The sequence below is a fragment of the Cydia splendana genome, chromosome 11 (genome assembly GCF_910591565.1).
Source record: "Cydia splendana chromosome 11, ilCydSple1.2, whole genome shotgun sequence".
Classification (NCBI taxonomy): Eukaryota; Metazoa; Arthropoda; class Insecta; order Lepidoptera; family Tortricidae; genus Cydia; species Cydia splendana.
Window position 1 is genome coordinate 11,293,708 of NC_085970.1, and position 15,578 is coordinate 11,309,285.

General features: G+C 36.9%; 1 protein-coding gene across 1 annotated transcript in view; it reads left to right on the forward strand.

Annotated features, from left to right (window-relative positions):
* Positions 1-15,578, forward strand: part of LOC134794880 (uncharacterized) — a 49,573-nt gene that overhangs the window by 5,954 nt on the left and 28,041 nt on the right. The window contains exon 2 of the mRNA XM_063766708.1: positions 12,227-12,267. The gene's annotated coding sequence lies outside the window, so the exon portion shown is untranslated. The remainder of the gene's footprint in view (positions 1-12,226; positions 12,268-15,578) is intronic.

Genomic DNA, 15,578 nt, shown 5'->3' on the forward strand with positions numbered 1-15,578 from the left:
GAGAGCGGGCGCGTTCGGAAGTTGATTATGAATAATTATACATGGTTTAATCAAACTAGCTGTTATTCTGTCACTCGCGAGAGAAGGGCGGATGTGGAATAGAGCGGGTACAGTCACCATAGAATACGTACTTAAGAAACCAAGTTTACGATACGAGTATAGGAACGCTGTACCTTCTTCCGGTATATGTATTCCTATCTGTCCCCGCCGGGCACAGATGGGAATAGGTGCCTTCATATGCCTATCATTCCCATTTGTCCCTGTCTCATGTATTGTATGGCGGCGGTCACGTGGGGCGGGTCAAATGGGAATGCACCCTTCTTCCATAGGACGTTACCTATCTCGAGTTTAGCCAGGGTACGTCATCCTGCTCACTTATCTCCACCTTACAATAGTTATGAGCGTCCTCTTTTCCTGACGGACCACGTCCTGAGGGACCACGGACCACATTCGACTTGTTGCCTCCCAGTCACACTTACGTACGAATTTACAAATGCGACAGAGAGGCAACACGTCGAACATGATTCGCGGTAGGCCCTCTGTTTTCACACTGTCACTATTTCTGTCTAATTGCTAAACGGTTTTCCTCATCAAACCATTTGGATTCAAAACGCTCTTAAAGAGGCTTCCGATTATATTACATGTTACAAGTTACAAGGTCTTGTGAAACGGCTCCCGGTCCCGGGTAATAAAATACAGATTTCTCTTCATCATCATCATCCTATCCTAGCCGGTTTCGGCCTCGGCATCTGGGTATTCACTGGCTAGTGAGAGCGACGATCATGAGCTCTCAGGTGGCTGACGTAGCCTATTTTTGCGGTGAATGTACGTCCACACTCACAGCAGGTCAGCACCCCTCCGACAAAGTTCTCTTCAGCGGGCGCACAAATGTATAATAGTTATTTGTACAACAAGAGATCAAAGTTTGATATTTCTTCGAGTGCTTATTTTGAGTCCCGTGCAAGCGAAAGATTCTATAATAGATTCACGAGCGTAGCGAGTCACTCAGTGAGCAAAATGCGATTTTGCTCACTGAGTGAGACAAAATGACTCAGTGAGCAAAATCGCATTTTGCTCACTGTTTTTAAGAAGCAAAGTACCCTTGTTCGAGCTGCTGAGGTGAAAAAGACATTTTGTCATCGTAACGTAATACTGTCACTATCAGATAAATCGGAGCAGCCTAGGTGATCACAAATATCCGAATGAAGTCTCTCAAGACATTAAAGTGCATTTATAGATATTTTTGAGCGCTTTGGCCGCTCTGATATATCTGATGGTGACTGTACAGCTGATGTAAATTTTAATAAAAAGCTAAGGTGGTGGTACTGGTGATCGACGCGGTCCAAGTACACGTCATCTTGAAACTTAAGTCATTGTCAATAGACGTGACAGCAGGGTGTCATCTATTGGGCATTAGCATGTCGAGCACTAGTACCACCACCTGACTTAATTAGACATAGTGTGTCCGATGTCACCGTGGACATCCGTGTTGAAATAACACTAGTGCCTTTTTCCCGACAGCTCGGTTTCTGCGCCTGCGCCTCGCCCAAGATTTCTACGGCAATGAACTCGCAGCTATCTCCGATGAGTCCCGAGTAACTGCTGACACAGTATACATGTCGCTGACAGTACATTAACACGGTTTACGTCTCATATTTGTAGGAATAAAATTCGCCTTTCGATCGACCTAACACACTTGAGATCTTTCGTAACTTAATCCCTTAAATGATTGACATACTCGTATTTATGTAATATTTCACTTTGTTTACTCCGCAAAAAATAATTAAAATATCATGCTAAATCAACTCAGTGATAGTTTAAAACACTTAAACTGAAGTAACAACACACAGTGCTATCTATTTGCGATTATATTTTACACGAGAAGCATCGAAACCATGACTTATGACCATCGTCAATATCAACATATTTCACTCAATGAATTTATATTTGTAACATAAATTATACATTTGTACAAACTAAAATACAATTAAATGTAAAGTAACTAAATAAAATCTATAATTAAAATAAATAAAGAAAAAAATTTACATAAATATGTAATTGGATATCAAGTTATCAACCGAAGCTTTCCGGGCGTAAGTATATAAGCATAAGTTAATTCAGCTAAACATAAGTCAAGTCCGATCCGACAGCTCCGACATCTTATAGTTATAGGTACTTATTTACTGTCAGTTTGTGATCATCGACAGCATCTATCATTACCTATGATTCCTATGAAATTATAGGAGTAGGTCGAGTAGTAGGTATAGGCTGTTTATAAACTTATAATTAATAAAGGTAATTCTTTAATTGGTATTGACTTTTTTACGATCGATCTTAAACAGTAATATATTAATTATGTACCTACTATAATTTCATCATGATTATTTATGGGAGTGCACCGCACAAGCGCTCTAAGGGGCGAGCCGCGTCTGCTATCAACCTCATGCCCAAATCGAGTTACTGCTTAAACTTACACTGTGCCGAGTACAAAGTGAACTCCTAATGCCCCTAAACAACCGCATATCTCCCTAAATGGCATAATGGCTGATTAAGAAACTATTTAGAGACGAACAAACGTGCATTCTGGACGATTCCCGTCTAATGAGGAGCCCCGTGAAATACGCGAAGGAATCTTCCACTTTATGACTTTAGATCGGTTTATTATACCCTTAAAGGCGAGGATAGGATCAAATGTTTCAAGTGAAAAAGGGAATGTGACTTTAAATCCCTTTCCGCTATCTTTAGTGCGGTTTATGGACGAAGAAACTAAAATGGCGAATTATGTGGCGAATGCCTGGTTTATTTCCCGGTTCGTTTTATAGTTCCTTATGTTGCGAGACTATGTTTCCTGTTACGTTTCCCACAGGGGATAAACGTTAAATGAATACTATTCAATTAAGCACCTAATTAACTCATATAAGCGAGACAGTCTATTTTAAAATTAAGTACCATCGAGTACGGAGATTAGAAAACCAAAATGTACCCCAAATGAAATTATGTTCCGTACCCATTCTTATATTGAAACAAAAATTACTTCGGGTCTTCGGCATTTATATTTCGCGTTAAACATGCGGTCAAGTAAGTTCCCGGGCACAGATATGGCACCCGTTCCCGTGTCTAAAACCTCAGTACAAAATATCTGATATAGCATGTCCCGTTAGATTAACTCGTTAATAACACCCCAAGCATCCCAACACCACCCCGGGCTGATTATAAATCTCAGTGTTCCCATGGGAGCCCTACCCTGGAGCTACCGACGCGCTCGGATTGCATAAACGCCTCTAAACAATATAAATAACTATGTATTACATATAGCCACTGTAATACAGCTTCTAACTCATCCTCTTAAGGTCTATATATATTAAATATTTCTACTCCAATGAAAAGGCAGTAAGAAGCAAAGATTTTAACACGGATACTGCGTTTTTCCATAGTAAAAGCAGCCCAAGGAACTTTTCGAATGGTAATCACGCGTGGATTTGCATTGTAAATGACACGGGATGTATGGAAATGTACGGACCTGTTTCTACGGTTACGAAAGGGTTCCGTTTACAAGGACGGAATGACATTTTGTAATTTATTTGACGTAAAATGTGCCTACATTTTACGGTATCTAGTACCGACGAGGTACCGACCTAACTAATGCTACAACTCACTAGCTTCGTGACGTACTTACCTACAAGAGTACCTACGAAAACAGCAAGGTGTGACTGCCACACCCAGTTGTTTTTATAGAAACAAAAACGTGACATTTTTTTTAAAGAGCCGGAGTCTTAGTCCGATATCGCCGCCGTTAAAATCAAATTTACGGCTTTTAATTATCTTTTTAGTCAAAATTCTGTAAAGAAACTAAATTTTATTAATAGGTACAGACTTTACGCACGTCGAGTTATGGTCAGAATAAATATTTCGAAACAATAACACGAGATAAGACCTACTAAATCGTACTTTTGTAATAAGTTGATAGGTTGACTCTATTATAATGTCAATCATTGGTACAATGTCTCGACTGCGTGCGTCCACATTCTTAAGTACTTTCATAACGCTGAGGACCAAATAATGCGACTTTCAACAAACATGTCTTGTATTCCCGCCATATTTGTGTGACAGATTACACCACACCATCTAGAGACTCTAAGCACCGAGCGGTTCGTTTAATATGCTTTACATGCTTGTATTTCGAGACGAGTCTACTGTCCATACTGCAATGGACAGCTATTTGAGTTAGATATTGCATTGTAAAAGTGTAGATACAGTCAAGATTTACGTTACACTTTACCACTATAATCACTATATGTTATTTTATTAAATAAATATGACATGTACTGATACTCTAAATAGTTTTTGCTTCAAAAGTAAACACCATTGATGAGAAATTTAATGCTTGTATTGTATATTCCTACCTTTGTACCTTTGTGTATTCTTTTAATAACACGCACTCATTGCGATACTGGGCCGAAAGACTTGATACAAAGTATGGTTAATTACGAGATATACTAATTGCCGCAGCGAACCTCAAATAATTCAGAAAAACTATTTCAGGTTTATTTAAGACTTTATCTCTTTATAAAGAAAACTAATCCCCAGATAAATATCACTAACTATTTAATACTTCACACCCTGTCCATATTATCAATGTCCGTTGCATCATATCATATAACAACACACCTTATGAGATGAAATTCTATATTATCTAGCGGATGGGCCGGATCCTGTTACACTGGCACACAGAAGTCTCATAGCACGGGTGGCCATAACTCGATGACACCACAACTGCACGCTGAAACTGATAAAAAGTAAACATAACTGTACTAATGATAGGTACCTACTCCGTATTATCTGTTTGTTGACTCACAAGACGAGTACGATATCTACTTTAAAATAGGGCGTGAGTTTCAAATTTTTGTTAGCGAACAATTCTTGACGGAGTGCTCTGAAAGATTAGGTTACAAAATTATTTTAATAACGGACGAGTACAACATAGGTATGTATGAGCTTTTGAACAAGAATGATGTATGTCGGCTGTTGGACGTCCTCGGGAAAATTTATCATTTAGGAATATTTCCCATAAATACTAACTACATATATGTTATTTATTAATATAAATTACTAAAAGACATAAACAGGAATAAAAAAATAAACTAACTGCAATTAAAATAACTAAAATAAAAATTATATAGTTTATTAACAAAATTAAAAGTATTAACAAAATAATTAAACTAAACATTAAAATTAAAACTAAAACTAAACTCTAACAACTAAAAATTAAAATACCTATCAAAATTAGGTGCCCTTGGGAGGGTGCCCAACACGCAGGCAGTGTTCCCGCGCTGGATTGCGATTGCAATTCTCATTAATAAAAACTTATCTCATTTTCCCGATGTCCGATTCTCATTGGAAATTAATCGCAATAGTTTCACTGTTGACCCGTTTTCATTGCGCTTGAGTGGATATGTTAATAAGATTAATAACAGCAATAAATAAATATGATCCTATTTAACTAAAGTTAAAGTAACAGGAACCAAGCATTTAATTATGTACAATTTTATCAGAACCTTAACCGTACCTACCAGGAAAAAGTTACGGGGATAGAACAGAAAGGGTCAAAGTGGTTCCGAACTTAGTCAGACACTGATATTTGTTTCGTATAAGTTTCATTCGATGATTATCATCAGTGAATGAAAATATTTATGCTAAATAAACACGAGTAGCTTAAAACATCACTTATCTACTAGATCCGGCGGTGAATCAAGCCGCTGACTCACACAAGATTATCGCCGCAGAATTTCGGACGCGGCATACCGGAACTATTACTTAATTGAACTTTTTGCTCTTCATTTGTTCTGCGAAACTTCCATAGCATTTTAATTTACAGTTGGCGCTACTGAGGCGCGAGGACCTATAAAAAGCGATTCTATCGGCTTACCTATTTTAGACAAATTAGAGCATGTTTTGTTGATCACAAAACCTGTTTACTCTACATTGTAGAGGACTTGTAGACTCTACAAGTCCTATAACAGCGCTACTACTCACTACGCAGTATTATACTCGTAAAAATTTAAATGACAGAACCTACTCTCACCCTGAAAAGTGTCACATCTTTTTTACCCTGAAGATTTCCCTCATTCCAATCCAAATGGTACCTTTTTGCTCTTTATAGCTTGACGTCTGCAACTTTCCAATAAAGTATTATGAGTACGTAACGTAGAAAATAAAACACATCAAAACATTGCAACTGGCAGGTGTCCGCAATATGAAATAGTTCATGCAATATGAAATAGTTCACAGAACGCAGTGCCGTTCTCCCCATATTTGAATCAAATACCTACGTACTGACTATCAAAGCATTTTCTCCGACAAAGTGTATTGTAAGCGTTTGGGCATACCTTATTTGTCATAATGTTTGGCACTCAACCTTTCTATTTGTATTTAAGATATCAATCTTGCGTTATTTAAAAGGGCAATTTTATTGATTGGGTAATGGGACTATAATGAGTATAACTAAGCCATACATAAGTTATTAGTTACTCTGAAAAAATATTACTCTTTCCTAAAGTTAAAGACACTAGTACAGATTAATTTGTGAAATTATATACATAATGTGTATTATTAGTATACAGTCGGACCAAACTAAATCTGCAAAGACTTTGCAGTGAGAGTATGCGTCACCAACATGCATAAACCTCAAATTCCCATAAAAATATGACGGGAAAAGAAAATACACTACGTCCCCACTTTGTCACTTCGAAGTCTGTGCAATCTTAGACGAACTCTTCTTACATTTAACTTCTTGCGAAGGTTTGAACTGCGTCAAAATTATAAATTGACCCACAAAAATAACACATTTTGAATCTCTATAGAGCTGAAAAGACTATACGAGGACCTGACACCTTATGTCAGTAATATCAGACATTTAGCCCCCATTCGCACGACAGCTTTTTCAACGCGCGTTAAAAAAGCGCTTGAATCTGTCCAAGCTCTAAATTCGACTTAACGACCAAGGGTTAAAGTCGAAAATCCAACAACGCTTGATAAAAAGCGCCACCGCTATCGTGTGAATACATACATGGTTATCCATTTGTGTCATTCAAACGCTTTTTTAACGCGCGTTGAAAAAGCTGCCGTGCGAACGGGGCCTAAGTCAAAGAGTAGAATAAGTATGTATAGTAAAAGTTTGGTAAAAGAGAGCCAACTCGCGAGTAAATGTCTTTTTTCTTACAAACCTTTACGTATGTGTGCGTGGCACACATGCATACTAATAAAAACTATGGCGCCTTTTTCCTTGACCGTTTACAGGTTTACAGTGAACTACCATGAGGGTTCCATTCTTTCACCTTCTTGCAAAGCAATCACGTGAAAAATTAATTCACCTCATTGTAGTGCACTGTACACGGTCAAGGAAAAAGGCGCCAATATATTATGTACTATAATACCTATTCATTCAGTGACGATTTACTACCTAGACTAGTATTTTATAAATGTTCATACCAAAGAATATTTTAGTCGCAAAAGTAAAAACACGATGTTCAATAATGTCTTTTATTTTTCATTACTTACATGCGTAACAAATCAAAAAAATATTTTCTAAGGGTTCCACTTATTATAGTAAATTAGTTCGAAATAATACAAATCCACTATTAAAACTTGGACGTAAATTTGACTAGCTAGCACGAGCCACGAAGCATTGATGCGTTTTGGAGTCATTTTGTTTTAATTCGCACAGCCGAAAAGGCAATAACGTTTCTTTCTCCCAGGCGCACTCATTTTCATCAATTTATAGTGATAATACTTTAAATTATTAATTAAAATTACAAAAATTTTAAGTTTTCTGTTAGATTTTTATTGTTTGACGGTTACTATGTTTTTTGTTTTAACGTTTCCTTTCACGTAAGGCACTTGGCGAAACTATTTAGTTAGTTGTTGTTAATAAAAACGATTATATTATTTTAATATAAATAAAATTATATTAAAACGATAAAAAAATGTGAGGTACCTAAATTACAGAAAATTTTAAACGTTTCATACTTGAAACGGAATTTGTGATAAAAATGCAAAGACAAAGTTCTTTTTCTTTTTAACAATTATGGCCTGGATGCGTGTTTTTTTAAGACACCACAGACAAAGGAGCAAACATGTTTTTCTGCGGTGACGCCATCTAGTTGATTTATATGGAAGCATCCTGTGAGCAAATTTTGTCATTAATATGATACCGACGTCGCCTGTTTATATGTAAAAAAGCCCCCCTTTTAAGTTTCGCACCCCTGCATTTAGTAGCGATGTGATTCAGTTTTGTAAAGCATGATGAGCAACATTACACATCATGCTTAACAAAACTCTGAATTGCTGCGCAAATATTAAACTATATTCCTCGAAGATGTCAATACCTACTCAGCAGCGGTGACTCAAGCCGGGTACAGTCGCCGATAAATCAAACTCGATTGTTACACACCTGTACAAGAAATCTTATTGGAATTGAATGGGTTATTTCTAAAACAATTTTCTTGAATTTCAAGTTCGGTGCGTTGTAAGTTGTAAATCAAAACATTGAGTGTGTAGAAAAATCAACAAATCAATAGAAGATTGATGACATCCGTTTGATCCGTTGAATTAATTTTTATTTTTAGGATTTTGTACCCAAAGGATGACAGTCAATTGAAGGGTGTAGATTCCTTATTACTAGTTATTACCGTTCGTTGATGTCGTTTGTTCCAATCGATTCACTTGTAGTTATAATAGGATGGTGTTTAGCAATAATGTGTCAACCCACATTAATTACGCAATAAGAATGTCAACTCAAAAAATTACGCTTAAAGTTGACATTTTATTGCAAAATGAATGTGGCTTGACACATTTTTGCTAAACACCATCCAGTCTGATATTATATTTCTCTGGGGAGTCGTATAAATAATATTTTAGTTCGGTTTGCGTTAAGGAGTAATACGAACATTAAAACTATAGATGGTCAAGCAAATCTTGTCAGTAGGAAAAGGCGCGAAATTAAAATTTTCTATGGGAAGATATCCTTTCGCGCCTACATTTTTCAAATTTGCCGCCTTTTTCTACTGACAAGATCTGCTTGACCCAGTATATTAAAAGTTATAATGATAATCAGGTAAAGAGTGAGTTGAACGTAAATGTTGGTACGCTTTGACTCGTACTTGTTTGACTGTACAATTGTACATGGTTATACAATATTGTGATCCACTGAGTGGTTTATGTACTGAAGTGAACTTACAGCAATCACGCGCAGTCCCAATAACAGTGTAATTCCAATAGCGATACTTACCGAGCACAGGTGAGTGAGGCGAATAGATGTTTCATACATTTTGGCTTATTAGATGTTCATGTTTTCTATGGGAGAGCCATTTATTTTCAGGGTTGGTCTCTACTTAAAATTGCTCAGTATATTTCCTATATCACACCCTGTAAATACTCCTAGATCAATAAAAAAAGTGTGATCTACTGTGTCACTTCCTTACTTCTCGATATCCGAGAGCCTACCTCGAAAATCAAAATTTCGTTGTTTGCCTCTCTAGAGTTAGACCGAGAAAAGTCTGCAGCGATTTTGATAGCCCACGCAGTGCGTCATTTTAAACGTCAACTTCTATGAAATTATGACGTATAAATAACACTTGCCCTGCGTTGGCTATCAAAATCGCTGCAGACTTTTCTCGGTCTAACTCTATCACTCTTGCATAAGCTATAGAAGACATAACGACATTTCGAGTTTCGTGGTAGGCCCTACTCAATATAGTGCCCGGGAACATATTCAACTCGCAGCCGCAGCGTCTACGCAATCGAACGCCGCGCCGCCGCGCCCGCGCATCTGCATACAATCGCGCATTTATAGTGCACATTAGTGCGACACGACCGGCCGACGAATTAACTTGTCATACTAATCAACTGTTGCCTAATCATCTCGTTTTAATAATTTGTAGGAGATGGTAGGAGAAAACATTTGGAATGTTTCACTGCAGAGTCAGACAAAATTTTAATTTTTAATATTAAAGGAAAAAATTAAAAATTCAACGCTTCGGGCAAGACTTGCGATTTGTAGTATATCGCTCGTAGCCGTTTCTGCTTGATTAAAATCTTAAAATCTATAGTTTAGGGAGAATTTGGTTAATTAATTACATTAATAAATTTTCTCTGTAAAGGCTAATCTTAATATAAAAATGTGGTTCCTTAAGATATACATTTTTAATCGGCACAAGGATAATCTTAAACTCCTTTAATTTTTCGTTAAAGATAGGTAATGCTTATCTCATACAATTGTTAGATAGATACTACCAATCTTAAAGCTAAAACAAGCTGGCCAATATCAAATATTTATTAATTAAAATGGTCACTAATCATTGTGGCCGCTTTTGTTCCCCACCATGTATACGTACTTCGCACACAATACAATATTAATTACAAACTTATTGACATTCGAAAATTCTAGAACTAAAACTTCCAACATATTTATTTAAATGTGGATACTACGCACTTGTTTACATCTATGCATATTTGCATTTATAATAAACATGTTTGACAGGAGAATTACACATCTTCCGTCCGTCGGTCGGCTTCCACAGTGGACACGCGGTAAATTGTCCGTAAACGTACAAATTGGCGATAAGTAGACGATGAATCAGTGCCTATACATGGCATATAATTACATTAATCGGGCCATATAGACGCGTTAAAGCAGAACTACATGTCTAACTCCACGATGTTATAACGAGTAGCAAACTGAGTTTTTAGAATGGAGGAAACTGTAGTAATTAAGCCGTCACTTTTTATTTTGATGTGTGATTCAACTCTTTCTAATCACGCGTACGAATCATCGTTAAAATATCTTGCTTGAGCTTGAGCATCTATGTGCAGTACCGTCTTTACCATAACGGCACACGGGGCCCGTGCCCAGGGTCCCAATCGTCAGGGGGCCCCGAAAGACCAACAGTAACATCATATTTGATTACCTATAAAAAACAGAAGATCATAGCAGAAAAATGTTAGTATAATTCGCTTTCTTTACTTTCCAAAAGGGCCCCATCATAGTTTATGACGGCCCTGTCTATATGTCTAGTACGTAGGTATATATCAAAACATGTTTAAATACTTATCTAATGGAAAGCTCTAAACAGCTCCCAAGAGTCCTAAGCTACTCGTGTCTTAACTATTCTAAGTGAGTTTTACAGCTTCCGTAACCATTTTGAAAATCTCATACCATAAACAACCCAACAACTTTTTAAATCCAGGCATGGAGGCACGTAATAAAATTGTCACTGTCATATTCAGACGCAAAAACGCTGACATCCCATGATACAGATGACACTGGAACAAATAGCATCCCTTGTATGGAACACGGCAGTTGTCACTTTTTATTAAACATTTCTATCATCCGTCTAAGTTGATGCTGTCATTATAAATTGTAATTGTTGGAACCATGTTGAACGAGAAAGGCATAGCTAATGATATGCGTGATATGCGTTAACCAAACATTAAAATATTTATAGCAGTTATAGCTTAAGAGAGTTATAGGAATTTTAATGTTTGATTGGTGATACTGGTTTTTGTTTTACTTACTTAATTATTTCTTTATTAATTTGAATCAACATATTTTTATGATAATTACCCAAACAAAATGTATGAATAGCTATTTTGATTGACAAGTTTGTGTGACTTAGATCCGACGATGTTACAAAATTGAAATAAATTTTATTTACCTACTTAGTCGAATTGATACTTAGTTCAAATATATTATAATAATAACATCTAATTATTACCAGGGATCGTACATTTTCCAGCGTTTTTGGTGCACGAAGTGTTGTTAACGGAACTGGTATAAATAATTTCAACCCTAATGATTAATTAGCGTTTATTACGTTGATATTAACCTTAATTTACCATTTCAGTTGAAATTATCTATACCGATTCCGTTAACACCACGCGAATCGATTTGGTGCAGCGGAGTGGTGTTAACGGAATTGGTATAAATAATTTCAACCCTAATGATTAATTAGCGTTAATTACGTTAATATTAACCTTAATTTACCATTTCAGTTGAAATTATCTATACCAATTCCGTTAACACCACTCTGCAGTGCTGCACCAAAAATGCTGGAAAATGTACGATCACTGATCATTACAAACAACAATAAATTGTCTACTATATGTATACCTACTCGTACTTATAACAACATTTCCATCTTTTACATAACCCCTTTCCTTTTGTTTGCAGGTCGGACGAGCGTAGTTCCCTGTTCCGGGAAAGTGCGTGAGGTCAGTATCAAACATAATCATGCATACCTACCTGCTAATAGCAGTTAGTAATTCCACAGAATAAATAATAGTACTAGGTACAGAAGACTCACTCTCTAACAAAACGCGTCTGTTACCATCAGGACAGACATGGCCGCTAGGTGCCGACAGCGCCACGCGCGGCTTATGGCTACCACCAAAATTGGTGTGGAACGGATGTACTTTTAGCTACCTGTAGCAAAGCGACGAAATCGCGGAGTGAGCCACGCCTTGTAATTCATAGATAGTAACATAAGTAGGGTTAGACCAAGAAAAGACTGCAACGATTTTGATAGCACACGCAGTGCTAGTGTTATTGTAAACGTCAAACTTCTATGAAATTATGTCGTATAAATAACACTTGAACTGCGTGTGCTATCAAAATCGTTGCAGACTTTTCTTGATCTGACTCTAATCGAAGTAGTGGTATAGAGGGATGTTGTGATTTGCGTGTCGAAGATTGTTTTGTTACTAATGATATTAGACCAAACACATTTCGCACTAAATCGGCGGCGAACTAGATTCAGACCCCGCGATAACTTTGTTCAGACTTGGCATTAAGAATACATAAATATCCCTGACTATAAGCTCCATACTTGACGTAGCATTTGGCATGAAAACTTAGCGTGGTCCGACTATACATCATTTGACTCGCAATCAGCTGCCTAAGTATGTGTTCTTGGCAGTGAATGTGTTAACTCTTTACTATAAGTACCTATATACCATAGTCTAATAAAACATGGTCTTCCATTCCCAGAGTGACACGGGCCTACGTCACAACAACATGGCCGCTATATATAGCGCTATCGCATATTATCATATAGCGCTGTCGCATGATGACGTAGGCCCGTGTCAGTTAGGTGACCTAGAAAAGACGGGAATGGAGTACCAGGCGGAGTATATTATTATACCATGCCTATATACTTAGTTGTTAACCCCTAATATAGAGTCATAAAACCTTATGAAACGAGTCATTATCGGCGAGGTACAATAATAGAATACCCCACTCGAGACAATTACTAATTAAGATTGAGTGCAATCTAATTACATTCGTGGGAATTTTGGCTGAATCATTAGAAAGTGATAAATAACTGACAGTGTTAAGACCTAAAAATTCTTAGATTACATAAAGTCAATATCGTATTGTGGTTTTAAAATCCATTATCTTTATCAATTACAAAAAATAGTTTCTATTATAGATTACACACGTTTGCTCTGCACACCTTTGGAATCATTTGATTCAATCAAATTAAGCAATAATATAATTTCTAATAGGAACCTACACATGAAAATGTTATGGTAGGTACTAGGCAGGGCCGTCTTAAACTATGCTGGGGCATACTACATAAGAATTTGGTGCCCTTTTGGAAAGTAAAGAAAGCTAATTCAGCTAACATATTTCTACTATGATCTTCTATTTAGCATGGGTAATCAAATATACTGATACTGTCTGTCCTTCGGGGCCCCCTGAGGATGGGGGCCCTGGGCACGGGCCCCGTGTGCCCTTATGGTAAAGACGGTACTGGTACTAAGTACTTAGTTAAAGTTTGGTATTAAAAAGAGAAATTTTGTTTGTGGGCCACAATTATGAAAAAAAAAAATCTTTGGCCTACATACCGCATCCATAAAGTGTCATCGCGTGAGTGCATAATCTTATAAAAAATATAATATCTCCCGGCCTAGAATTTATCCGAACACCGTAATCAAAACATGATTACACACACATTAAGTTTTTGTGCCCAAAACTACTACTCATCGCGCGCTAGTTTGACTACTTAATGAATTGTATTCTTTCCATGGCATTGAACTTGCTTTGCTTTGGTACAAGGTTGACTTTTCTGGTTGACTGGGCGTCGGACAAGTAATCATTTCTGTTTGTTTGGCTAACTCACAAAAACCCTAATTGTTTTTTAGGCTATTTAAAAACACACCTTAAATCCGTAAGCATACTTTACCAACAATAGACATCGTCTATTGAGATAAAAAAGCGGGAAAAACATCTTAATTTTGTTGGTCTGCAAAAAATGATAGTGACTTAATGACTTAATCAAAATTCATCTTTCTATTTTTGTCATGGTTGACCGCCTACCATTGTTACGATAACTCTTCCATTGTGTCCCTATAGGTACTACTGTCTACTCTGTGTAGTTGTGTACACAAGGGACTAGCGAGATATTACAGATGACTTAAGAATAAGAGTGCCCACACGAAGGTTATAAGGGGTCAAATAAAATTAAAAAGATAAAACGTCAAATGAGTCAGTCTCCAGTTATGAACGTAGCGTAAGATAAATGTTCTCGGAACAAATCTGAGGCACAATCATGAATGGACTCCGCCTCACACTGGTGACTCAGACGAAGGTAAGTACCTGCGAGTGAGTAAGGAGAGAGTAGCTCAAACTGTGTCAGTTAAGACTTGAGTTGAGTTACTGACTCAAAGCTAAAAAGTATACGTCAAGACCTTTCGGAACTATAAAGTTGTTGTTCATACAATTTCCTAAATAATCCCTTGTAAGACATTATTGACAGTTTGACTCCAATATCGGCTTAAATAAGGTAATTCCAAGACACGCGTCAATGTGTCGACTGGTCAAATGTTTCTGTAAAATCCAATTATGTACTTAATAGTCTTAACTAAACTTAAGGTACTAATTGTTACCTGGTGCCTTAAGGTTTTTAAGGCCGTTTTTCATAATGAAACCAAATACATCATACATCATACGTACAATTTAATTTCATCATCATCATCATATAATTAAGAGTAAGACTCTTGTTATTTCATTTCAAATAACCACATAATAACATAGTATTATTTATATAAATTGCCTATCGGTACACTGAGTAAGAGTAGACTAAGAGACGTAAATAATTCTTGACCGCCGGTAAGCTAGAATTTTCCGTGTATCATCAACATGACGCCATTGCAGATGGTACTTTACTGGCTGTATGCAGCTCCATGGACTGTATGGCTTTGTTGACATGTGGACACGCCCTTATTGTGACTTAACTGGAACATTTAATCTCCGGTTTAGGTACGCATCCGATTGACACTATACAATCATTTTGTGTACAGATCATTCAATAAAATTTGTTTACTTTTAGTCATGACGTTTACTTTATCAATAGGTACTTACATAAAGGTATAGGTAATAGGTCTAGACACGCGGTAGCGTGTCCAGCCAAGTTCAAAGAAAAAGGAACTGGCGACGCAGCAACCGTGTGTAATATTACACGAACCATTTCGAGCTACTTTTGACCCCTTCACAACTTGAAACCTACTTAACCTACACAAAT